The sequence below is a fragment of the Hypanus sabinus genome, chromosome 8, assembly GCF_030144855.1.
Source record: "Hypanus sabinus isolate sHypSab1 chromosome 8, sHypSab1.hap1, whole genome shotgun sequence".
In the NCBI taxonomy this organism is placed as follows: Eukaryota; Metazoa; Chordata; class Chondrichthyes; order Myliobatiformes; family Dasyatidae; genus Hypanus; species Hypanus sabinus.
Genome location: NC_082713.1, coordinates 81,264,712 through 81,290,010, shown reverse-complemented (window position 1 = coordinate 81,290,010; position 25,299 = coordinate 81,264,712). Strand labels below are relative to the sequence as shown.

The 25,299-nt window shown below is 44.5% G+C and overlaps 1 long non-coding RNA gene across 1 annotated transcript; it reads left to right on the top strand.

The window, feature by feature from the left end:
• Positions 1 to 1,748: 1,748 nt before the first annotated feature.
• Positions 1,749 to 21,164, top strand: LOC132397771 (uncharacterized). Its single transcript, XR_009513441.1, has 3 exons — positions 1,749 to 1,822; positions 17,100 to 17,176; positions 19,473 to 21,164. It is a non-coding gene; the product is annotated as an uncharacterized LOC132397771 (long non-coding RNA).
• The last annotated feature ends 4,135 nt before the right edge of the window (positions 21,165 to 25,299 follow it).

Below are 25,299 nucleotides of genomic sequence, written 5' to 3'. Positions count from 1 at the left end.
TTCTTCTAGTCTAATTCAAGAAGTATTGTAAGTAAAGCAGATGAGCTTAGAGCATGATCAACACATGGAGTTATAGTGTTGTATCCATTAATGAGACTTGGTTACAGGAGGGGCAGGACTGGGTTCCATTGTTTTAGACATGTTACAGGGGCAGGGGTTTCTCATTAACAAAACAACACAGCAATGATCAGACTAGAGGGCTCATGTACTGAAGCTATATGGAACTGTGCCATGAGAAAAGGGTAGGGTTAATCGGGTCATGTTACAGACCACCCAATATTCTGCAGGAGTTTAGAGAAGCAAATTTCTAGATAACAAGCAAGTGAAATAAGGTTGTGATAGTAAAGAAGAGTGAATCTGCAGGTGCTGGACCACACAAAATGTGGGAGGATCTCAGCATCTATGGAAAAAAATACGGTCGACATTTCGAGCTGAGGTCCTACAGAAAGAAAGATGAGAAGTCAGAGTAAGAAGGCGGAGGGAGGGGTGGAAGAAACACAAGCTGATAGGTGAAACAGGAAGGGGGGAGTGGTGAAGTAAAGAGCCGGGAAGTTGATTGGTGAAAGAGATACAGGTCTGGAGAAGGGGAAATCTGACAGGAGAGGATAGGCGGCCATGGAAGAAAGAAAAGAGGGATGACCGCCAGAGGGAGGTGATAGGCAGGCAAGGAGATAGATGAGAGAAGGATGGGGATTGGTAAAGGAAGGGGATTGGTAAAGGAAGGGGCATTACTGGCAGTTCAAGAAATCAATTATGATAGTAGGCACTTCTAACTTCACACAGCTTGATTGGGACTCACATATTTTAAAGGATTATGGGGTAGATAGAGTTTGCCAAATATGTTCATGAATGTTTCCTTAATCAATATATAAGGGTCCCAACTATAAGGAGGGGAAATAATGTATCTCCTATTAAGCCATGAGACAGGCAGGCATCAGAAGAGCTTGCAGAGGAACATTTTGCTTCTAGGGATCATAATTGCATAAAGTAATGCAATGCAAGATAATCATGAAAAAGGAAGGACTGGTCCTTGGATTGAAATTCTAAATTGGAGAAAAGACAATTTTGATGGCATCAAAAAGGATCTGGCAGGTGTAAATTGGGATAGGTTTCCTTTCCAGGACCTCAGAAATGTCTTCCTTCTTCAATGACTGGGATTCCCCTTCCTCTACCATTGAAACTGCCCTCACATGCATCTCCCCCATTCCCAAACATCTGCACTCACCCCATCTTCCCACCGCCTTAACAGTGATAGAGTCCCTTTTGTCCTTACCTACCACCCCATCAGCCTCTGCATCCAACACATCATCCTCTGCAACTTCTGACATCTCCAAGGGGATCCTACCACCATCTCCTCTCCTATCTCCAATTTCCAGAGGAAACACTCCCTCCTTGCCCATGCTTCCCTCCCCACTGATCTCCCTCCTGGCATTTATCCCTACAAACCACCAGTGTGCTGCACCTGCCCTTTCACGTCCTCTGTCACCTCCATTTAGGACCCCAAGCAGTTGTAATGTGCTGTAAGGGTTCACTGCTAATGTAATGGCTTCTTTGTAATGTTTCACAGCTAAGGTTAATGTAATGACTTCTCTATAATGTTCTCTGCTGAGGTAATGATTTCTCTGTAGCAGCAATATTTAGGTTATGACTGAAATAACAGGGCTTTGGTATGCAGTGTAAGCCAATAAGAGATTGTTGCTCTGTTTTGTGAACCTGGAAGGAGATTTTTCACGGTCTTTGTCGAGGAGAGAAGAGGGAAGACACGTGTGGAAGGAGCTGGTAGACCATCGGACGGAGTGGACTGGGTTCTGAGGGCCCGAAGGTCAGTGACACTCGGAGGAGACCGATGGTGGAAGAATGACAACTGAGTGAGCTCCAACGTGTATTTTTGACTTTTCCTTGAATTGGGCCCTTTTTTATTTTCATTACTAACCCTATGTTCAGATTAAGATTCATAAAGTTCTATCATTTAATTGCATATGGTGTACTGCCTGGTATTTTGCATTGTGGGTTTGTAACTGGGGGTACATTACACAGCATTCACACAAAGGTGATTACCCAGTTTGGCGGGGCCGAAGACTGATTCCCCTAGATGAACGCGAGCTGGGCCAGCCTGAGAGTTAAGGTTGCGTGGGCTACGTCCTGGACTGATTCCGCTGGATGCTTTGTGATTGCTCTGTTTAAATCTGTGCTGATATGGATGCATTTGTGTGCCTCTATGGGACTGCCAGTAATTAATGTGTGCGTGTTGAGTGGAGTGGATATTCGTACCCCGGATGGATTGTTAATTCGATTTTTGAGTATGGTTAAAGCTGCTGGCAAAGTTGAAATCATAGCGCAGAAGTCTGATAAAATGGCGGGATCAGACCTTGTTTTAGTTCAGACTTGCGCTGACGTAACGATGGTGGGACTGCCAGCGTCTGTCAGTGCCCCAGGTGAGGCGGGGCCATGGCCTGTCCATACTGTCAGGGAGGAGAAGGGAGACCAGCGGGCTGGGTTACAGCCTGAGTTGCCCGCAGTTGGGGGCAGAGATTTCAGAGACATGGTTCTATAGTTTCTGAGGAGTGAGGGGGAAGAGTGGTTGGATTTGGTAAGTTTAATTAGTTCCTGTCTCCCAGTGAAGAATGAGAGTTCTGAGTTGGCTTCAGCCCTTACCTCCCTGGCGAATAAGTGCACAGGCAGCGGGTCCCCACCGGAAGCTAGGAATTTTCTCTGGAATAATGCCCATCCTCAAGGGAGAAGAGGAGTATGAGTCTTGGACGGAACAGACCTCCCAGTTGTTAGATGAGTGGCAGTGCTCTGATGGCATAAAGTGACAGATGTTCTCAGGGAAAAGTACGGAAGAAATCTGACAAATATTCAGGGGATCTATACAGAGTTCTGTATAGATAGTTATGGTAGAGTACAGGAATTGTACTGTACAAAGGCTGTAATAAATCTAGTCAAGAAGAAAAGAAAAGCTTACAAAAGGTTTAGAAAGCTAGGTAATGTTAGAGATCTAGAAGATTATAAGGCTACTATAAAGGAGCTTAGGAAGGAAATTAGGAGAGCCAGAAGGGGCCATGAGAAGCCCTTGGCATTCTGCAAGTATGTGAAGAACAAGAGGATAAGACGCAAAAGAATAGGACCTATCAAGTGTGATAGTGGGAAAGTGTATACGGAACCGCAGGAAATAGCAGAGGTACCCAATGAATACTTTACTTCAGTATTCACTATGGAAAAGGATCTTGGTGATTGTAGTGATGACTTGCAGTGGACTGAAAAGCTTGAGCATGTAGATATTAAGAAAGAGAATATGCTGGAGTTTTTGGAAAGCATCAAGTTGGATAAGTTGCCAGGACCAGACGAAATATACCCCAGGATACTTTGGGATGTGAGGGAGGAGATTGCTGAGCCTTTGGCAATGATCTTTGCATCATCAATGAGGACCGGAGAGGTTCCGGAGGAGTGGACGGTTGTGGATGTTGTTCCTTTATTCAAGAAAGGGAGTAGAGATAGCCCAGGAAATTATAGACCAGTGAGTCTTACCTCAGTGGTTGGTAAGTTGATGGAGAAGATCCTGAAAGGCAGGATTTATGAACATTTGGAGAGGTATAATATGATTAGGAGTAGTCAGCATGGCAGGTTGTGCCTTACGAGCCTGACTGAATTTTTTGAGGGTGTAACTAAACACATTGATGAAGGAAGAGTAGTAGATGTAGTGTATATGGTTTTCAGCAAGGCATTTGCTAAGGTACCCCATGCAAGGCTTATTGAGAAAGTAAGGAGACATGGGATCCAAGGAAACATTGCTTTGTAGATCCAGAACTGGCTTCCTCACAGAAGGCAAACAGTGGTTGTAGACAGGTCATATTCTGCATACAGGTCGGTCACCAGTGGAGTGCCTCAGGGATCTGTTCTGGGACCCTTACTCTTTGTGAGTTTTATAAATGACTTGGATGAGGAAGTGGAGGGATGGGTTAGTAATTTTCTGATGTCACAAAGGTTGGAGGTGTTGTGGATAGTGTGGAGGGCTGTCATAGGTTACAGCGGGACATGATAAGATGCAAAACTGGGCTGAGAAGTGGCAGATGGAGTTCACCCCAGATAACTGTGAAGTGGTTCATTTTGGTAGGTCAAATATGATGGCAGAATATAGTATTAATGGTAAGATTCTTGGCAGTGAGGAGGATCAGAGGGATTTTGGGGTCCGAGTCCATAGGACGCTCAAAGCAGCTGCGCAGGTTGATACTGTGGTTAAGAAGGTGTATGGTGTATTGGCCTTCATCAATCATGGAATTGAATTTAGGAGCTGAGAGGTAATTTTGCAGCTATATAGGACCCTGGTCAGACCCCACTTGGAGTACTGTGCTCAGTTCTGGTCTCCTCACTACAGGAAGGATGTGGAAACCATAGAAAGGGTGCAGAGGAGATTTACAAGGATGTTGCCTGGATTGGGGAGCATGCCTTATGAGAATAGTTTGAGTGAACTTGGCCTTTGCTCCTTGGAACGAAGGAGGATGAGAGGAGATCTGATAGTGGTGTACAAGATGATAAGAGGCATTGATTGTGTGGATAATCAGAGGCTTTTTCCCATGGCTGAAATGGTTGCCTCAAGAGGACACAGGTTTACGGTGCTGGGGAGTAGGTACAGAGGAGATGTCAGGAGTAAGTTTTTTACTCAGAGAGTGGTGAATGCGTGGAATGGGCTGCCGGCAATGGTGGTGGAGGTGGATACGATAGGGTCTTTTAAGCGGCTTTCAGATAGGTACATGGAGCTTAGTAAAACAGAGGACTATAGGTAAGCCTAGTAATTTCTAAGGTAGGGACATGTTTGGTACAACTTTGTGGGCTGAAGGGCCTGTATTGTGCTGTAGGTTTTCTATGCTTCTATATTTCTATGTTAGATTGGTTTAAAGTTTGAGGGGGTTGTAGTAAGAGATGTGACAGTTAACCAACTCTCCACTACCCCTGCTGAGTATCTAGACGCATTAGAGAGCAATCTTGGTACGACAGGGAGCCCACTGGGGCTCGTGGGGGGGGGGGGGTTCAGAACACGCACCAGGAGAAGGGGGAGAAGCTTTCTGCTTACATTCTTCAGCCGGAGAGGCAGCTAAATTGTTTGCGTCGCCGGGGGTGGGTGTCATTCAGGGTGGCTAAGTTAAGGATGGACCAGATAGCCAAGGGCACCCAGTCCCAGGACACATAAGATGCACCCCCTCCCTCCTGTGTTGAGTTGATCAGAGAGGTCCAGGAGGAGGAGAGTGCTTCAGAGGCACAGGAGGGCTCCATCAGCAGGGTACAGTCCTCGGTAGTAGCCCCTCGTGGTGAAGTGACCGTGGCCAGCCCAGCCCGGGGAATGGTAAAGGGGCTTCTGACAGAGCTGAGAACTGAGATGTCCCGGGTGTTAACAGTGGGTGTGGACCCTCCCTATGATAGGACTGGTAGAGAGGGCCCCCCCAAGAGGACGGACTACGCAGAGGGTTGTGGGCGGCCGGTAGTGTGTGCTATAAACATGGGCAGAGGGACACTTCCAGTGGGAATGTGAGTGGCAGGAAGCCCCTCAGAGAGTGAGTCCCTGGGCATCCAGGTTGGGAGAGGGGTCGGGAAACTTGGAGGAGACCCAGTGAGGGAATGGCCTGGTGTCTCTGGGGGAACATGTTCCCAGCAATGTACCAAGGAACCCCTGAAAGTGAAAGACCCTGTTCCTGAAGGCTTGGTGGGACCACGCTCCAGTGTGCCACTACGAATAGAGGCTAAACCCATACTCGACACCGGGTCGCAGGTCACGTTGTTGTACCGGTCGTTTTACAACAGGTATCTGAAGCATTTACCCTTGACACCATTCAGGGCACTGGAGATCTGGGGTCTCAGAGCCAGTGATTGTCCATACGACGGTTATCCGTCAGTGAAGCTAGAGTTCTCAGAGGCCGATGTGGGAGTGTCTGAGGTTCTTGATACATTAATGCTGGTTTGTCTGGACCCTGTTTAGATGGGCAATGTTTCAATTCTGGTGGGGACCAATACCCCTCTGGTGAGGATCATGGGGGACTGCAAGGAGAAGGTGGGTGAGAGCTTTCTGGGAACATTGTCCATGCACCCAGTGTTTCGGGCTGCTTATGAGGAAGTGCGTGGCTGCATTGGGCTGGATACCAAACTTAAACGAGGGACTGTGTGGTTCACCCAGTCGAAGCCAATGGTGGTATGGCCGGGGAAGTAGCGAAAGTGATGGGGACCCCCAAATTTCTCAGTGTCTGAGGGTGAGGCCCTCTTAGTGGACACTCCAGACAACCACGAGAGGGAGTCGGGATTTCTTGCTGGGGTACTGGTGAGGCCCGAGCTGCAGAAGGGTTCGATTGTACAGGTGAGCAGGATGGCAGTGATTGTCAGGAACACTACGAAGAGGGAGGTCACCTTCAAGCGGGGGATGCCTCTGGTGCATCTGTTCCCAGTGATGGTATTGTCTCGTGCCCTTATGAGGCACGCCGGGGAGAAACTATTGGAAAAGGGGGGAAAGTTGACCGCTGAGTCATTCAACTTTGGGGACTCCTGATGCCGCGGGGTTGGAAGAGGAGGCTGGTAGAGAAGATGTTGAAGCGCGAAGCTGCCTCTTCCATTGGCGAGTTTGATGTGGGTTGTTCCAAGAGCACTCATCACGCCATCCGGGTGACCGAGAACACCCCGTTCAGAGAGAGGTCGTGGTGACTGGGCCCTGCAGATGCGGAAGACGTGCGGCAGCACTTGTGTAAGTTGAAGGAAGCTGGGATCATCAGAGTCCCAAAGCCCCTATGCGTCCCCGATAGTAGTGGCCCGGAAGAAGAACGGGAAGGTACGCATGTGTGTGGACTACAGGACTCTGAACAGGCGCACCGTCCCTGACCAGTATACGGACCCGAGGGTCGAAGATGCACTGACCTGTCCGAGTGGTGCAAAGTGGTTCAGGGTTCTGGATTTGAGGAGTGGATATTACCAGATCCCGATGAGCGAGGCTGACAAAGAGAAGACGGCATTTATATGTTCCCTGGGATTCTCCCAGTTTGAAAGGATACCCAGGGCATATCAAGAGCCCCTGCAACCTTCCAGTGGGTCATGGAGAAGACGGTGGGGGATATGAAGTTGCTTGAGATGTTGGTGCATTGGATGACCTCATAGTATTTGGATCCTCCTTGGAAGAACATGGATCGAGGCTACTGAAAGTGCTTGGCTGCCTGAAAGCTGAAGGGTTAAAACAACTCCCTGGACAAGTGCCTGTTCCGCAAAACATCTGTTAGCTAGGTCGGACATATAATCTCACGGATCAGAGTAGCTACAGACCTGGCTAAGATTGAGGCAGTGACCACTTGGCCAAGGCCCCAGACTGTGGGTGCTCTGCACTCGTTCCTTGGGTTCTGTGATTATAGTCAGAGATTTGTGAAGGGCTGTACCAAAGTGAGTCACCCTTTGAATCAGCTTCTGTGCAGTTACCCTCCCTTGAGGAAGAAAGGGAGGGAGAGAAAAGGACAAGAGTTGGAGAATATCTAAGCCCGTTGGAGCCCTTTGGACAGAGGTGGGATGTAAAATGTTAGGAGGCTATTCAGTCGCTGAAGGAGTTGCTGACCCAGGCGCAGGTGCTGGCTTTTGTGGACCCCCGATTGCCGTATGTACTGCACATGGATGCCAGCCGAGAGGGTTTAGCGGGCGTCCTGTATCAGGATCAGGTCATCGAGTTGAGGCCTGTGGTGTTTGTCAGCCAGAGTTTGTCGCCCTTCGAGTGAAACTATCCCACACACAAGTTGAAATTCCTGGCGTTGAAATGGGTGGTGGTGGATAAGCTGAGTGACTATCTCTACAGGGCCAACTTTGAGGTGAGGACGGACAACAACACCCTAACAACAATCCTGAACTCGACAAAACTGGATGCCACAGGCCATTGGTGGTTGATAGTCTTGCCCGCCTATGATTTCAACCTGAAGTACCGGCCAGGGAGCCGGAACATTCATGCGGATGCTTTCTCTCGACGGGCACATGAGGGACTGGACAGGGACGAGGAGTGGGAGAGCGTTCTTGCCCCTGGGGTGAAGGCCATGTGTCAGTTTGCCATCACCATGAAGGCAGAAGAATGGGAGAGGCTGGATCGAGCAGTGGATCAACTGGGGGCTTCTGATGACGCCATACCCCAAGTTCACTGTAACCTGACTGCTCTGAAAACCAATCATCTGCTGGGACTGAGCTCTGGGGAAGTGCTAGATGACCCGGCCATTGGCACTATTTGGTCCATGGTTGAAAAGGGAGATGTGGCTCAGGCAGAGAAGATGAAACACGTTTCGGTGCCGCCATTACTGAAAGAATAACCTCAGTTGAAGTTGAAGAACCAGATCCTATACCAGGTAACGTCACCCCCGGCCAGACCTCGGCATTGCCAGCTGGTTCTGCCCGAGAAGTATCGGAGGATTGCGTTGAAGTCACTTCATACTGATTCTGGACACTTGGGGGTGGAAAAGACCTATGGATTGCTCAGAGACCAGTTTTACTGGCCCCTAATGATGTCGCAGGTTGAAGATTACTGCAAGTCGTGCATTCGCTGTATACAATGGAAGACATTGCCTACGTGGGCAGCTCCTTTGTCTCACCTGCGGAGTGCAGGGCCCCTGGACCTGGTGTGTATGGATTTCCTGTCCATAGAATCCGATTCCAGCAACATGGCAAATGTCTGAGTCATCACAGACCACTACACCAGATATACTCAGGCTTTTCCTACCAAGGACCAGAGGGCGACTATGGAGGCAAAAGTGTTATGGAAGAAGTGTTTCGTTCATTGTGGCCATCCCAGGCAGCTACAGGACAGGACTGAGAGCAGACTCATCTAAGAGTTACTGGGCATGCTTGGAGTTGAGAAGTTGAGGACCACGCCCTATTTCCCGCAAGGTGATCCCCAGCATGAGAGGTTTAATCAAACCTTGCTAGAAATGCTCGGGACCCTGGAGATCAGCAAGAAGAGCAGGTAGAGTCAGCATATTGGGCGTCTGGTTCATTGTTACAACTGTACCCGAAATGAAACTACGGGGTACTCACCATATTATCTGATGTCTGGGCGCGAGACAAGGTTGCCCATTGACCTTTGTTTTGGGACCAACAAGGGTTACTTACCCCTGAAGACTTATCTAAAGTATGTGTCTGATATAAGGGGAGAGCTGAAAAAGGCTTATGAATTGGCTGGGGTCGCGGCCGCCAATCAGAATCGTGGAATAAGAGGAGGTTTGATCAGACGGTGAGGTTCTCCCAACTCCTGCCGGGAGACCGAGTCCTCATGAGGAATTTGGGGCTACCTGGAAAGCACAAGTTGGCTGATCACTGGGTGGCCACACCCCTATGTGATGGAGAGTCAGATGCCAAACCTACCAGTTTTCCAAGTGAAACCAGAGGATGGGAATGGGCCTGTCAAGATTCTCCAGTGGAACCACCTGTTGCCCTGGGACAAAAGGTGCAGTGGGTCCTGGACACGGGACGGGGGGACACGAGTTGCAGGGGGACACGAGTGTTAGGTCAGGGGAAGACTAACCAGGTAGACCAGAAGTATACTCAGTAGCATCTGAGCCTGAAGAGTTAAGTGAGGAGGTACAGAGGTCTCAGAGAATTCGGAGACCACCAGATAGGTTGGCCTATGTAGCGTATGGGAACAGGGCGTGATCTCTACCGGTTTGGGGAGCTATGTGACTGCCTTCTGCACCTGGATTGGGCTTTGTGTTTTACAGGAAGGGTTGGCAAATTATCTCAACATCATGAAGGCATGACCAAATTTGGTGGAGGGGAGAGTGTAATACGCCATAAGGATTCACTGCTAATGTAATGACTTCTCTGTAATGTTCACTGCTGAAGTAATGGTTTCTCTGTAGCAGCAATGTTTGGGTTATGGCTGGAGATAACGGGACTGTCATATGCAGTGTTAGCCAGTCAGAGAATGTTGCTCTGTCTTGTGAATCTGGAAGGAGATTTTTCACGGTCTTTGTCGAGGAGAGATGAAGAGGGAAAACACGTGCGGAGAGAACTGGTAGACCACCAGACAGAATGGACTGGGATCTGAGGGTCCTAAAGTCGGCGCTGCTTGGAGGAGATCGATGGTGGAAGAATGGCAAATGAGTGAGCTCCAAGGTGCTCTTTTGACTTTTCCTTGAATTGGACCCTTTTTATTTTCATTACTAACCTTATATTCAGATTAAGATTCACAAAGTTCGATCATTTAATTGCATATGGTGTACTGTCTGATATTTTGTGTTGTGGGTTTGAAACTGGGTGGTACATTACACAACATTCACACAAACGTGATTTCTCAGTTTGGCGGGGCCAGAGGCTGTTTTTCCCTAGATGAACGTGAGCTGGGTGAGCCTGAGGGTCACACAGTCCTTCCAGGTGAAGCAACCTGCAGATCTGCTAGGATTGTATATTGTGTCCAATGCTCCCGATGCGGCCTCCTCTACATTGATGAGACTCTTTATAAATTGGGGGATCACTTCGTCGAGCATCTCTGCTCCATCTATCAAAAGAGGAACTTCCCAATGGTCAAACATTTAAATTTCCATTCCCATTACCTTTCCGACATGTCTTCTACCAAGATGAGGCCACCCTCAGGGTGGAGGAGCAACACTTTGTATTCCATTTGGGTAGTCAAAGATACAAAGGTTCATTTATTATCAAAACATGTGTCCATGTACAACTCTGAAATTTGTCTTCTCCAGTAGCCACAAAACAAAGCAGGAACATAAGACTTTTATTCAGAGAGAAACATCAAACACACCCCCCATATAAAAAAGAACAGCATCCTGATCATAACTCCCCCCTGCCCAAAATGGACAGGACTATCAGATCCCCCACAAAAAACCTTCCCTAGCACAAAAAACTAACTGAAATCTAATAGAGCATCATCCACTAAGACCTCCCCCCTCGCACAACAAAACGGAAAACAAACAGGTGGTAAAAAAACACAGAATTTAAAAACCTTAAGTCCAAAAAGGTCCACTGTGTTTAAATGGAAAAGTCCAATCCATAAACACAGATACCATCCTATAATATCACCAACATTCATCAAAAGAGTGGGACACCGCACGAGTGAGCTACACAGTGACAGGCTGCTCACAGACCCCTTCTCCGCAGCCTCCAATCTGATGGCATGAGTATTAATTTCTTCTTCTGGTCTGGTAAAAAAAAATCCCTTTCACTTCCCTCTTCCGGCCTTTTACCTCTTCTCACCTGCCTGCCACCTCCCCCGGGTACCCTCCTCCTTCCCTTTCTCCTACGGCCCATTTTCCTCGCCTATCCGATTCCTTGACCTTTCTCACCCACCTGACTTCACCTATCACCTTCTAGCTATCCTTCCCCTCCATCACCTTTTTATTCTGTCATCTTCCCCCTTCCTTTCCAGTCCTGAAGAAAAGTCTCAGCCCAAAATGTCGACTGTGTACTCTTTTTCATAGATGCTGGCTGACCTGTTGAATTCCTCCAGCATTTTGTGTTTGTTGGTTGAAATAGATTGTTTGCAATGATAGCAAGTTTGGGGGTGTGGTGGGCAGTGAGGAAGGGTATCATGACTTCCAGTGGTATTGGAACAGCTGGAGAAATGGGCTGGAAGATGGCAGATGAAATTCCATGCAGACGAGTGTGAGATGCTGCACTTTGGGAGAGAACTTATCCAGTGAATGACAGGGCACTGAAGAGTGTGGGAGAACAGTCAGATCTGGGAATACAGATCCATAATTCATTGAAATTAGCATCGCAGGCAAATAGGGTTGCAAAGAGAACATTTTGCACATTGGCTTTCATAAATCAGAGTACAGAGTGCAGGAGTTGTGATGTTATATTGACATTGAATAAGATATCAGTGAGGCCTTTTTAAACCATGCTATTAGATCTTCACTTTAGCTTAGACTTTCTATTCAGGCCAGGGTGTGGATGATATATGCAAGATTACCATTTATTAACAGATCTTAATTATCCTTGCGAAGGAAGTTGGTGGACTATTCACTTGGAGTATTTCCTTGGAACCATCATAGTCCCACACCAGACTGCAGTTCAGTTTCAATTATCTGAATGTGAAGCTAGAATCACATCTTAGTGAGAACAGGTGAGAAACCAGAACTGTTATACAACAAACAGGTAACACTGAGCTGGAGTTTGAGATTACCAAATTTATTGCACATATTTTGTTGATTTGAATTAAATTCAGCTTCCATTTTGCGATTTGAAATAATCTGTCTGACCGAGCAGTGATGCAGCCATTATGTTGCGACACTTCCGTCACATCCGCTGCTGTTAATGATTCGCTGTTTCTGAAGTAAATTGATAATAATTTGCCTTGATGTAGAATTTTTAGTCTGAGGTTCTTCACAGGAGAGTTATCAGTCAACATGTTACCATCAACCACAGCTGCATATACTGGGGCACATAGCCAAAAACCTCAGTTGACGAGGTGGCTTTAAGGAGCATTTGAATAGAACTGAAAATTAAACGGTGCCAGAAAGCTTTAAGGAGCGGTTCTTGCTGAGATCTGAAGTGGCTGCAAGCACAGCCAGTACTAGCTATGTCATTCACTATCTCATGAGCAGTGTCTTGAAAAAGACACTCCATTCTAAGGTTTGCCATGAGAAAAGACTGGCAGATACACTACGGGAAGGTTCAAGAATGTGCTCAAAGCCTCCCTTCACTGAGTGCTGGGAATCACAGACCCACAACATCTCAGACAGGAGAGGGAGAATTCAGAATGGCATGTAGAACCTCCGAGCCATGCAATCGAAACACACAAAGCAATAGGTTTCAATAGGCACATGTAATGTCAGAGAGATGTATACAATAGAGATCCGGAAATTCTTTTTCTTCACAAACATCGATGAAAATAGAGGAGTGCGCCAAAGAATGAATGACAATTAAATGTTAGAACCCCAAAGCAGCCCCCCAGCTCCCCCATCCCCAGGCACAAGCAGCAACAAAGCAACAATGCCCCCTCCCCTACCAGCAAAAATGCATCGGCGCCCTCCACCGAGCACTCAAGCAGGCAGAAAGCAACAGCAAAGACACAGACTTGCAGTACCCCAAAGATTACTCATTCACCCGGTATTCAACATACCACAGGTGCTCTCGAGGGACCCTGAGAACAGGCCCCATTCCTGCAAAGAACCCAAGTCAGACTGTAACTCCAGGTCAGGGTCTTTAAAAGAAACTTGAAAAGGAAGAAGAGGCATCGAATATAGGAATAGAGCTGTTTCCAAAGATGCAAGCAATGGAGTCGTTGTTTAGCACCACCTTGACTTTGCTCCACCACAAAGATACCATGTACACAAACTGCCCCTCTGTGGGAGAGTCTGCAGTCTCCCCCATTGGCCTCATCAGCCATGTTGGATTTGATCAAAGCAAACTGGAAGCAAGTCACTGTTGATCCCAAAGGATTGCCTCAGAGCAAGAGGTTGAAAGACCCAGCTGCTCAAGAGCCTAAAACTGGGGCAGTGAAGGAGCATTTGGACATATATACCAGAATTTAAAACATGCTCTAGGACTGGAAAGCACCATGAATTGTGAAACACAGGAGTGGCCAGCACACAGTGTCTAGTGTGAGCTCAAACATGAGCAGTGGTGTATTGCTGGCAACATCCAAGAAGCCGGAGGAATTTGGTGCATCAGGCAGCATCTTTGGAGGGAAATAGGAAGTCAACATTTCAAGTCAAGACCATTCATCTTGATTGAAAGACTGGGAAGATAGCCAGAATAAAGAAATGAACGGTAGAGAATGGAGCAAAAGGAGTGGCAAGCAATAGGTGGATCCAAGTGAGGAGGGGCAATAGGCAGATGGAGGAAGGAATAATGGAAATAGAGGCAATAAATGGGGTGTGATAGGTCAGGGCCATTGTAGGAATCTTAAGGAAGACAGAAGTATTGCTTGACCTGAAGTCTCTAGAGCCAACCACCAAAATTTCCAGCAAGCAAGTTAATAAAGTCAGTTGCTTTCTCTTGATGATGTGAGCTGAGTTATGGAATGCACTGTAAACATAAGGAATAGAAGCAGGAGTTTAGCTCTTGTGCCTGCTGCCACTCGATAAAACTGTGGCTGATACTTTTTAGCTAATGCCACTTCCCAGTACTAACCCTCTGACCCTGATTCCCTTCACACCTAATGTAACAAATGACCTGTTTCCTTTTGAATAGAGCAGTTAGATCTTTTACCATCACCAAATCCCCCAGAAGCAAGGCTTGGCATTATCAGCCTTCATTAGCTGCTCAAAGGCATGGTGCAGTTTTGACAAACCTCCTTCTGGTTCAGTCCCACTGAGCCAGCTGGCTTCAGTGGGACATACAATGGACAGCTCCACTCAAGGCCAGCCCGACAGCTTTTAGCCCAAGGAAAATTGGAAAGGTGCTGGGTGTCTCAAGACTAGATTTCAAGTGATGTATTCCACCTTTTCACTCTTTACAGCAACAATCATCTCACCCACCCCTTGGTCTATTCCAAATTAGCCTTAAATGCCTGTCCACTATTGAACTATCAATGATCCTCTTGGTGTTAGTATCAACAACAACAGATTCCTTGGTCATTCTCTCTTTGTTCTCTACTGTATTGGACCTCATGCAAATTGACTGCTTTGTTGTTTATATTAGTCATTGCACTTTGGATACCCTTTTCTGGCATTAGTGGTGTTTAGTTGCGATGGAAAGGTACGTCTTTCTCTCTTTTACTTGTAACGCTGATTAAAGAACAGATCAAGAACAAAACATCAATAAGAAATGAAAAAATTACATCATCCTCAACCACCTTGGGACGAAGAGACAAAGATCAAAGTTCAAAGTAAATGTATTATCGAAGTACATATTTGTCACAATATACAGCCCTGTGATTCATTTTCTTGCAGGCATACTCAATAAATACAATAACCATACTAGAATCAATGAAAAATTGCACCAACAGGGCAGACAACCAGTGTGCGAAATACAAAAAACATGTAAATACAAGAATAAAGGGAAAAAAGAAGTAATAACGATAAATAAATAAGCAATAAATATTGAGAACATGAGATGAAGGGCTATCAGGAGCTACTGAAGGCTGTTGTATTGTGTCAGGGTGAGTGAAAATTCTTCACAATCCTGTGATCTTACAGACAAAATTTATTGATCAGTTGCATCTCTAGACTGTAGAGTGTTCACTGTAGTTGCTAAGAGACTGGATATTTTTAACATGCATTCATCTGAAGTGAATTTGCAGAGTGGGTGGTATTTTTCAGGAAGATAGACTGAAGGTATTGTTTGCAGGTTATGGGGCCAGCACATCCCACCCCTTCCCCAGGTGCCTGTTGGTCCAACTGCCTTGCTACTGGAAGAAGTTGATGAGAAGGGTTTTCAATAAACTGACAGTCTTAAGGTTGCCATCAGAGATGGAAGATTTTTGTTACAAAATTAACTACCTGAATATAAGTTTTCCAGCTGCCAATTTGAAAGTCTTTAGTCAGTATGTCATCATACCTTCAAAACCACATTTGGGAACTTGCAGTGATACCCAAGGATCTATGAACTACAACTCCCAGGATGCCTCAGACATCAAGACAACACAAGTGTTGTGTATTTAATATTTCAGCAGTATTTGAGTAATATTGTTAATTAATTGCTTGATTGAGCATACTTGTTCATTTAAATAATTCATTACAGGTTATATATAAAAACAAGTGAATTGCATATGTCACGATGTGGCTAATTATAAAACTACATTGTGTAATTTAATATGTGGCTAAGGAATTGGTGTAGGAGGGTGGGCACAAGATTTTTGGATCATTGGACTCTCTTCCAAGCACAGTGGGACCTGTATCAGAAGAGATGGTTTGCACCTGATCTGGAGAGGGATTAACAGCCTAGTGGGAAAGGTTTGTTAATGCTGGACAGTCAGGTTTAAACTAGAATTGCAGGGGGATGGGAACCTGAGTGTCAGTACAGTTAGTGGATAGGTTTTGGAGGCAGATGTTGATAAGACCTCAGACAAAGTTAGGAATCAAAAGGTTGAGCATGGTGAGGCTAGAGTCCTGAGCTGCATATATTTCAATGCAGGACTGTTACCGGGACGTGGCAGGAAGGATGAACCCAAGTTCAGGACTCTGACACGGAGGCAGGATCAGGAGGCAGAATCTTCATAGCGAGCGCAGAATCGAGACCAGGCTGAGTCAGGATTAGGGTGGCTTGATTCACGAAGAGATGCGGGTTGGAGACTTGGAGCAAGGTTCCTCTCTTTCTGAGAGTTGACCAACAATCTGGCAAGGGCTGATCGAAGCTGTCGGGGTCTTATCCTCCAGTGGCTAATGGAAACCAGGTGCCAGCGATTGAGAGAAATTGGGATAGACTGGGAATCAAGTGTGGGGATTAAGGACCAATTAGGGAGGAAAGGGAAAAGGTGGGAAATGCCAGCCAGGACCATGCCAAGGACATATTGTAGGAAAGGCAGTCAATAGTGCTGAAGATGAGACAGCTGGTTTACAGGCAGAGGCAATGTGTAGAGAGGAGAGGCTGTTGATAGGGAAAAATAGCAGTGAACAGGATGAGTTACAACATAGAAGGTGGACAAAATCAAAAAGTGTGAATACAGGAAGTTATATTTGAATGCACGCAGTATACGGGATAAGGTAGGTGAACTTCAGTGCAGTGTAATGCCCTTTCTCAAACTGACAACGCTCAGACATCTTCAATTTAGCCATGTATGCTGAAATGAACACCCTCTCCTTTTGATTCTGCTAATGCAACCTAAAGTGTTCTGCAATCAACAATGCTTTCAGTTCTAAATGTTCCTGCAGTACTTTCTTGATAAGAGCAAAGCTCACTTCAGTTGATTTGGTTGGAGCAGATAAACTTCTAAGCAAACCATATGCCTTTAAACCCAATGCACTCAGTAAAACTAGTATTTATTTCACATTGGCTATCTCATTTGTTTTAAAATACTGTTCAATCCACACTGTATATCATATCCAGTTATCTGTTGTGTAATTAAATGCATCAATCTTTCCAATGTAACCTACTATTTCTGTTTTTTATGATTATTATCACTCAGTACTCATAGTTTATGAACAAGTGAATTCTTCCACTTTCTGCCTTTTTTACTCAAGTCTTTCTGTCCCTTCAAAAAACAGATGCTGTGGTGTTATTTTACTCGACCACTTCTCACTGAACTTATAAAAATTTGAACATCTCACTGTGATTCAACAAGGTAGGTAGTCATCTCGGATTTGCTTAAAACTTATTCATCACTACTGTTATGTTTTGTAATTCCAAAAAGCAGAAAAACTAATTGAAAGCAAAACAAGAGAGCCATGAAAGTGAGTGTAACTTTGTGTTTACTTTAAGCAAAGTGCACATGTATCACATGTAGCATCATAGGAACGTAGGATCTTAACATAAAAGAGCAGCATTAGGTCATTTGGCCCATCAGGTCTGCTCTGCCATTTCATCATACCTGATCCAATTTTCCTCTCAGCTCCAATCTCCTACCTTATCTATCATCTTCTACCTTAAAGATACATAAAGGCTTGGCCTCCACAGATGACTGAGACAAACAATTCCACACATTCAGCACTCTCTGGCTAAGGAAATTCCTCCTCATCTCCGCTCTAAAAGGCTGTGTCCTCCAGTCTGAGATTGTCCCACCACAGGGAACATCCTCTCACATCTACTCTACCATTTGACAGGTTTCACAGAGGTCACCCCTTATTCTTCTGAATTCCAGTGGATACAAGCCCAGAGCCACCAAACACTCTTCATATGACAAACCATTTAATCCTGGAATCATTTTGTGAGCCTCCTTTGAACCCTCTCCAGTTTTATCACATCCTTTCTAAGATAAAAGGTCAATTTCTGCACACAATACTCCATGTGAGGCCTCACCCATATGTATAAAATCTCAACATTACATTCTTACTTTTATATTCTAGTCCTCTTAAAATGAATGCTAACATTGCATTTGCCTTCCTCACCAGAGACTCAGCCTGCAAATTAACCTTTAGGGAATCCTGCACAAGGACTCCCAAGTGCCTTTACATTACAATTTTTTGAATTTTCTCTCCGTTTAGAAAACAGTCAGCCCTTTCATTTAGTCTATCAAAGTGTATAACCATACACTTCCCAACACTGTGTTCCATCTGTTGTTTCTTTGCCCATTCTCCTAATCTGTCTAAGTCCTTCTGTAGCCTTTCTACTTCCTCAAACCTACCTGCTCCTCCACCTATCTTCATATTGTCTACAAACTTTGCAACAAAGCCATCAATTCTATCATCCAAATCATCGACATGTAACCTAAAAAAATCAATCCCAATACAGACCCCCATGGAACACCAGTAGTCACTGCCAGCCAGCCAGAAAAGGCTCCCTTTTCCCCACTATTTGCCTCCTGCCTATCAGTCACTGCTTTATCCATGCTAGAATCTTTCCTGTAATACCATGGGCTCATAGGTTGTTAAGCAGCCTGATGTGTAGCAGCTTGTCAAAGGACTTCTGAAAATCCAAGTACACAACATTAACTGATTCTCCTTTGTCTGTCCTGTTTGTTACTTCTTCAAAGAGTTCCAACAGATATGTCAAACAAGATTTTCCCTAAAGAAACTACACTAACTACAGCCTATTTTATCACGTTCCTCCAAGTACCCTGAGACCTCTTCCTTAATAATCGACTCCAGCATCTTCCCAGCCTCTAACTGGTCTATAATTTCCTTTCTTCTGCCTCTCTCCCTTCTTGAAGAGCAGAGTGACATTTGCAATTTTCCAGATCTCTGAAACCAATTCAGAATCTAGTGATTCTTGAAAAATCATTACTAATGCCTCCACGATTGCTTCAGCCACCACTTTCAGAACTCTGGGGTGTACTTCATCTGGTCCAGGTGACTTATCTACCTTCTAACTTTTCAGTTTCCCAAGTAATGCGAACTTCACACACTCCATGACCCCTGACACCTGGAACTTCCACCATACTGGTATTGTCTTCCACAGTAAAGACCAATGCAAAGCATGGCAGTTGTGAGCCAACCTGGGCAAATTCTCATAATACACACTTCCTTCAGTTTATCTTCCACCCACTCTACAAATTCACTTCAGTGGATTGCATGCTAAAAGTAACCAGTCTCTTAGCAACTGCAATGAGCACACAGAAGTCTAAAGATGCAACTGATCAATAAAATTTATCAATAAGATCACAGGATTGTGAAGAATTCCCACTCACCTTGAAACAACGTGATAGCAGCATTGGTTCATGGCCGGGGAGAGCTTCCCTGTTCAGGTTTGTGTGATGCACCACTGAGATGGAAGATAGGACCTCTGACGAGCAGCTTACAGGAAGTACAGTGCTTGTTCAATGCCTCACCAGAGTGTGCATGGACTGTACCCTCAAACGTCTGAAATGGGACTTGTATCTATATTCTGAAGAGTCCCTTTGACCTGAACCATTAATTGTTTCTTTTTCCAGAGACACTGTCTGACCTGTTGAATATTAACAGTATTTTCTGTGTTTGTTGCAGATTTACACCATCTGCAGATTTTTGATCTTCAGTGAGTGTGTCTACAATCCCTTGTTTCTGAAGCCACAGTGTGTTTCCACTGAGCCACAGCTGACACTTAGGGTCCTACTCCATATAATTGATGCAGAGTGAGGAGGGACAGCCATTTTTCTTCTTAACTTTACAACAGAAAAAACATTTCCCAAGCACAAGGGGGAAAATTATTCTTTTTTTTTTCACTCTTGACTCTAAGATGCACAACACTTAGATTAGGATTTCTCTTATCAGAAATGCAAACATGAGCTGACAAACTTCGCTGTTGTTAGACTTCACACAAACACACAATGAAGCTCGGGATTTTCTCCTCACTTCCAGAAATTGTTTTTTTTAACAACATGTCTCTGGGTCCCAATAGATCCACATCATCTCCCAAAATTTGTAAAAACCTAAAAATGCAGAGGTTTCTACCAGGAAGATGATGAAATTCAAATTTATCCTCTTTGATGTCCTATTTTAGATTTTGAATTTCAGTTTAGTTTATTGATGCATACACCATAGATTCAAGCAAGATATGACATGTAGCATATTGTATAATCTCCTAAGAATGTCACAGAGGAAACTATGTACACGCCAATAATAAACACAACAATGTACACATCAATGAGAACAAAACACCAGAATGTGCAAAGATTATTGTGCAATTTAGCAGAATAATTTGGAATCACAGGCACCTAGTCCTATTGTTTGCAGCTACTGAGCTCAATTAATTGACCTTCATGACTTCTTCAAACTGGAAATAGTTCTTTGAATGAAAAAAAAATATAAACATCATATTTCAACCTCAGTGGTTATCTTCCCATTCAGTCACTGCATCCCCTAACAAATGGTTGCAATAGCTTAGTGTTCAATGAAGGAACCACTGTTTCTTTGATCAACTTTCAAAATTCAGATCCATCGATAACAAATTACCTTTGACCATGCTCTCTTTGGTTTGTTCAGGAGTGACTGTGCAGTATTATAGGATGAAGATCCACCACTAGCCAATCAGGGTTGCTTGAGATGGGCTTCAGGCCCTTCTTCAATGAGAAAGAACGGGCTTCTTCCAAACCTGAGTATGGAGATCACCAGCTGGACATCTGACTGGTCCAATACTGTGACCTAGCGGTGGAGAGTGAGATACGACAGAGGCTTTGATTGGTGGGTTCAGGATGTTAGAGGAGGATAACATCAGGTGATTGCATAGCAGTCAGGGACATTGAGCTGATGAATGTTTTTAGATCTGTAATCCTTAGAGTGGAGAAGAATAGTAGATGACCCTATTGACACATAAAATATTCTGAGGGCCAGACGTTGAGATATGTATAAACATCCGGTTAGCCGCCCCGGAGTATTTTGTGCATTTCTGATTGTCATACTACAGTAAAGCTGAAGAAGTTTTGGAGGAGGTTTACCAGGATGAGTCTTTAACCCAAGGGGGAAATATCAAATGCATTCCGGCGGAAATAGCACAGAAGAAGAGATGGGGATTAGGGCAGATTAGCAATGATCGTACTGAGAGTGGTTTGAGGGGCTAAGTGGCCTACCCTGCTTCTAGTTCCTGATGTGCTCATGTACCTTGGATAGAAAAATGAATGGTGATGATTTGCACATATATATATATTCCTCTGTTTCACAAATACAACATAAAAGTGCTTCTGCCTAGAAACTTAATTGCTAAACTGTTTTCCTCATCAATATTTGATATTAAATCATTTTTTCTCTGGAATGAAGTAAAATAAAAACCATTTCTGGGTCAATTTGTGTCTCTTTGAAATTTTACTTGAGAACAATTACTACCCTGCTGCAATTACCAGATCAGTGAAGCTCGAGGTAATGGCATTCGCTGTGCCATGACCAGTTAACCCATTGCTGGGAAACATGGATTACATTCTTCCAGAATCAAATGTAACTGCTCATTGGGCAATATTACACTCAGAGCCCCAATGGGTTGATCCTTTTCTTTTAACTTTAATCATTATGCTCTGATTCCCAGTACTGTCCCTAACAACTGCACTGACCTCCTCCCAACCCCTTTTGTTGATGTTATTGACAACTCTTGACTCCTGGACTTTTACTCCTGATCACTCAGTCAGAAGATCTACAAGTTCAGGATGGATGTTTCAAACTCTTCCCACCCACTGCCACACTTCAGCACCAATGCCAACCATGGATGACCCTGCTGGTCCTTGACATGGCATCCCTCCATCAGCTTTTCAGTAAAATCAAAAGCCTCCTTCCATGCCCCATACCATTGCCACACCTCCACAAAGACAGCATAGGCCTTTCTTGTCAATTTTCTTTCTTGTCTTTCCTTTCATATTTTGTCCTTTCCTTCTTTACAAATTTTGGCCAGCTGTTACTGCTTTCTAATCTATCTTTCCCAATCCTTGAGTTTCTTAGTAAAATTGGAAGCCTCCAATGTGCTAATAATATTCTTAAACTTCTTAATTGGCCACAAACTCCACACTTTCCTTTTGGTTACTCTTCAATTTGTGGATCTATTTCAGTCTTCTAGCACAGACATGGGACCTTTGACCTATTGAGCCCATGCTGATTATTAACCTTACACCAGGATTTTTCTATCCTCAGATTCCCATGAACTCCTTCCAGGTTCCACCACTCACCTACACACTCGGGGGAATTTACAGAGGCCAATTAAGATAGCTGGGGAGTGGGAGGAATGCGGACTACCTGGAGGAAACCCGTGCATTTACGAGGGGAGGTTGCAAGTATCACACAGAGAGCACCTAAGGACAGGATTGACCCCTCTGCTAGCTGAGCCACTGAGCAGTCTCAACACCAGTGAAGATTGGGAAAGATTTCCTTAAATGCTTACTATCATTCATTTATTGTCAACTCCTTTGAATATAATTAGTTTAATTTTTAGTTTTCATGTATCCCTGAGATGGGTGAGACATTAGCAGTATGCCTGATGTTGTAGTGTGAAGGAAGAGAAGTGAGTGCAGTTACTATTACAAGAGAGAAAGTGCTCAAAAAGCTAAAAGGCCTAAAGGTACAGAAGTCTCCCGGACCAGATGAATTGCACCCTAGGGTTCTGAAAGAGGTAACATTAGAGATTGTGGAGGCATTAGAAATGATCTTTCAAAAATCATTGTACTCTGGCTTGATGTCAGAGGACTGGAAAATTGCAAATGTCACTCCACTCTTTAAGAAACGAGAAAGGCTGCAGAAAGGAAATTATAGACCAGTTAGCCTGACCCCAGTGGTTGGGAAGATGTTAGAGTCATTTGTTAAGGATGAGCGGATGGAGTACTTGATGACACAGGACAAGATCGAACAAAGTCATCATGGTTTCCTTCAGGGAAAATCTTGCATAATGAGTCTGTTGGAATTCTTTGAGGAGATTACATGCAGGATAGATAAAGGAGATGCAGTGGATTTTGTATATTTGGACTTTCAGAAGGCCTTTGACAAGGTGCCACACATAAGGCTGCTTACCAAGTTAAGACATTCATTACAGGAATGTTACTAACATGGTTAGAGCATTGGCTGATAGGAGGCAGTGAGTGGGAATAGAAGGATCCTTTACTGGTTGGCTGCCAGTGACTAGTGGTGTGCCACAGGGGTCGATGTTGGGACTGCTTCTTTTTATGCTGTATATAAGTGATTTAGATGATGGAATAGATGGCTTTCTTGCCAATTTTGCAGATGATATGAAGATTGGTGGAGGGGCAGGTAGTGTTGAGGAAACAGTTAAGATGCAGAAGGACTTAGATTAGGAGAGTGGGCAAGAAAGTGGAAATGAAGTACAATGTTGGAAAATGCATGGTCATGCACTTTGGCAGTAGAAATAAATATGCAGACTGTTTTCTAAACAGGGAGAAAATCCAAAAATCTGAGTTGCAAAGGGACTTGGGAGCCCTTGTGCAGAACACCTGAAGTTAACTTGTAGCTTGAGTTGGTGGTGAGGAAGGCAAATGCCACGTTAACATTAATTTCTAGAATAGAAGAGCAGGGATGTGATGCTGAGGCTTTATAAGGCACTGGTGAGGCCTCATCTTGAGTATTGTGAACCGTTTAGGGCCCCTCATCTTAGAAAAGATGTGCTGGCATTGGAGAGGGTACAAAGGAAGTTCACAAGGATGATTCCAGGAATGAAAGGGTTATTGTTATGAACCATAACATTTTAGAAATGAACCAGCAGCAATAAACTACACATGGAGTCTGTTTTTGATGTTAAAACCACTATCTTTATTAGTAACTACTGATAGTAACTTAAACCAAGATAAACAGAAGTTAATAGTGCTATGTGTATATGTTGTGTGTAAATATAACTCCCAAACTATATTGAGCTTGGGGAGGGTTGTGGAACAAGGCTTAAATTCTTGAGATGGTAAAGTAGGAAGTTCAGTAATCCACAAAATAAATGATGGGAGAGAGATATTTATAATCCAGGTCATAATGTAGTGAAAAGGTAAGTATGAGATATTCCAGAGGTTCCACACTGGAAACGAGATCATAATTGCCATAGATCTTGTCCATCGTTGTTCCAAATCCACATACGAATCATCACCGAAAGTGACCAGTCACTGAAGATATCGTCTTCAAATGATTATCACACAACATACCCAGGCAAGGGTTAACACATAAGTGGTCTCCACAGGATATCACAAAAAATTCACTCCTATGGATTATACCAGGAGATAGCCACACATTCGATGTGCACTGGATCAATAATCAACTCTTGTGGGCATAGGAGAGTTCCAGACCCAGCTGCAACAAGCTGAAGCTACTGGCTTTTCAGTCTCTCTCTCTCTCTCTCTCTCTCTCTCTCTCTCTCTCTCTCTCTCTCTCTCTCTCTCTGTTTTAAAATCCACAAGCAACAGTGTCAGCCTGTGACTGCCATCATAGTCTCGTCTCACCTATGGACTCTTAAAGCGACAGTTCACAGTAAACGATGCATGCAGGTTCATAACATTATCATACAAGGAACGTTGATGGTTTGATGGACTTACTGGAATTTAGAAGGATAGGGGGGGATCTCATTGAAGCCTTTTGAATGTTGAATGACCCTAGACAGAGTAGATGTGGAAAGGATGTTTCCCATGGTGGGAGAGTCTAGGACAAGAGGGTACAGCCTCAGGATAGAGGGGCACCCTTTCAAAACAGAGATGTGGAGAAATTTCTTTAGCCAAAGGGTGGTGAATTTGTGGAGTTTGTTGCTACATGCAGCTGTGGAGGCCAAGTCATTGGGTGTATTTAAGGCAGAGAATGATAGGTTCTTGCTTGGACATGGCATCAAAGGTTAAGGGGAAAAGGCTGGGAACTGAGGCTGAGGAGGAGATGGAAAAAAAGGATCAGCCATGATTGAATGGCAGAGCAGACTCGATGGGCCAGATGGCCTAGTTCTGCTCCTATGTCTTATGGTCTTATAAAGTTGTTACTGTTTGACTCCAGAAAGGAAAAGAAAAGCCATCTTTAAAAGAAGATATTTTCACTTTTTAAGTCTACACTTGAATATGTGATTCTGGTAGTAAGATGGGTAATGATTATGTATAAATTTATATTAGAAACAGTTCGTGCCAAGTTTCAATACCTCAGAACAGTGGTGCTGGCAAACAGAACTCCATGTGCCAAACCATACCACCCTCTGACAGCTCCAAGATGTTTCAATAGCAATCATTCATAAGAGTTGGCACAATTGTGGCTTACTGACAATACTCCCAGACATATACACTTCCTCTGTATATTCCAGTCTTTTCTCCCCAGAGGGTGTCAGAGGTCAATCATGATACTAAAAGCGAGGTCGAGGGGGAAATAACAGAGAGAGAGAGATGCTCCTCAAAGA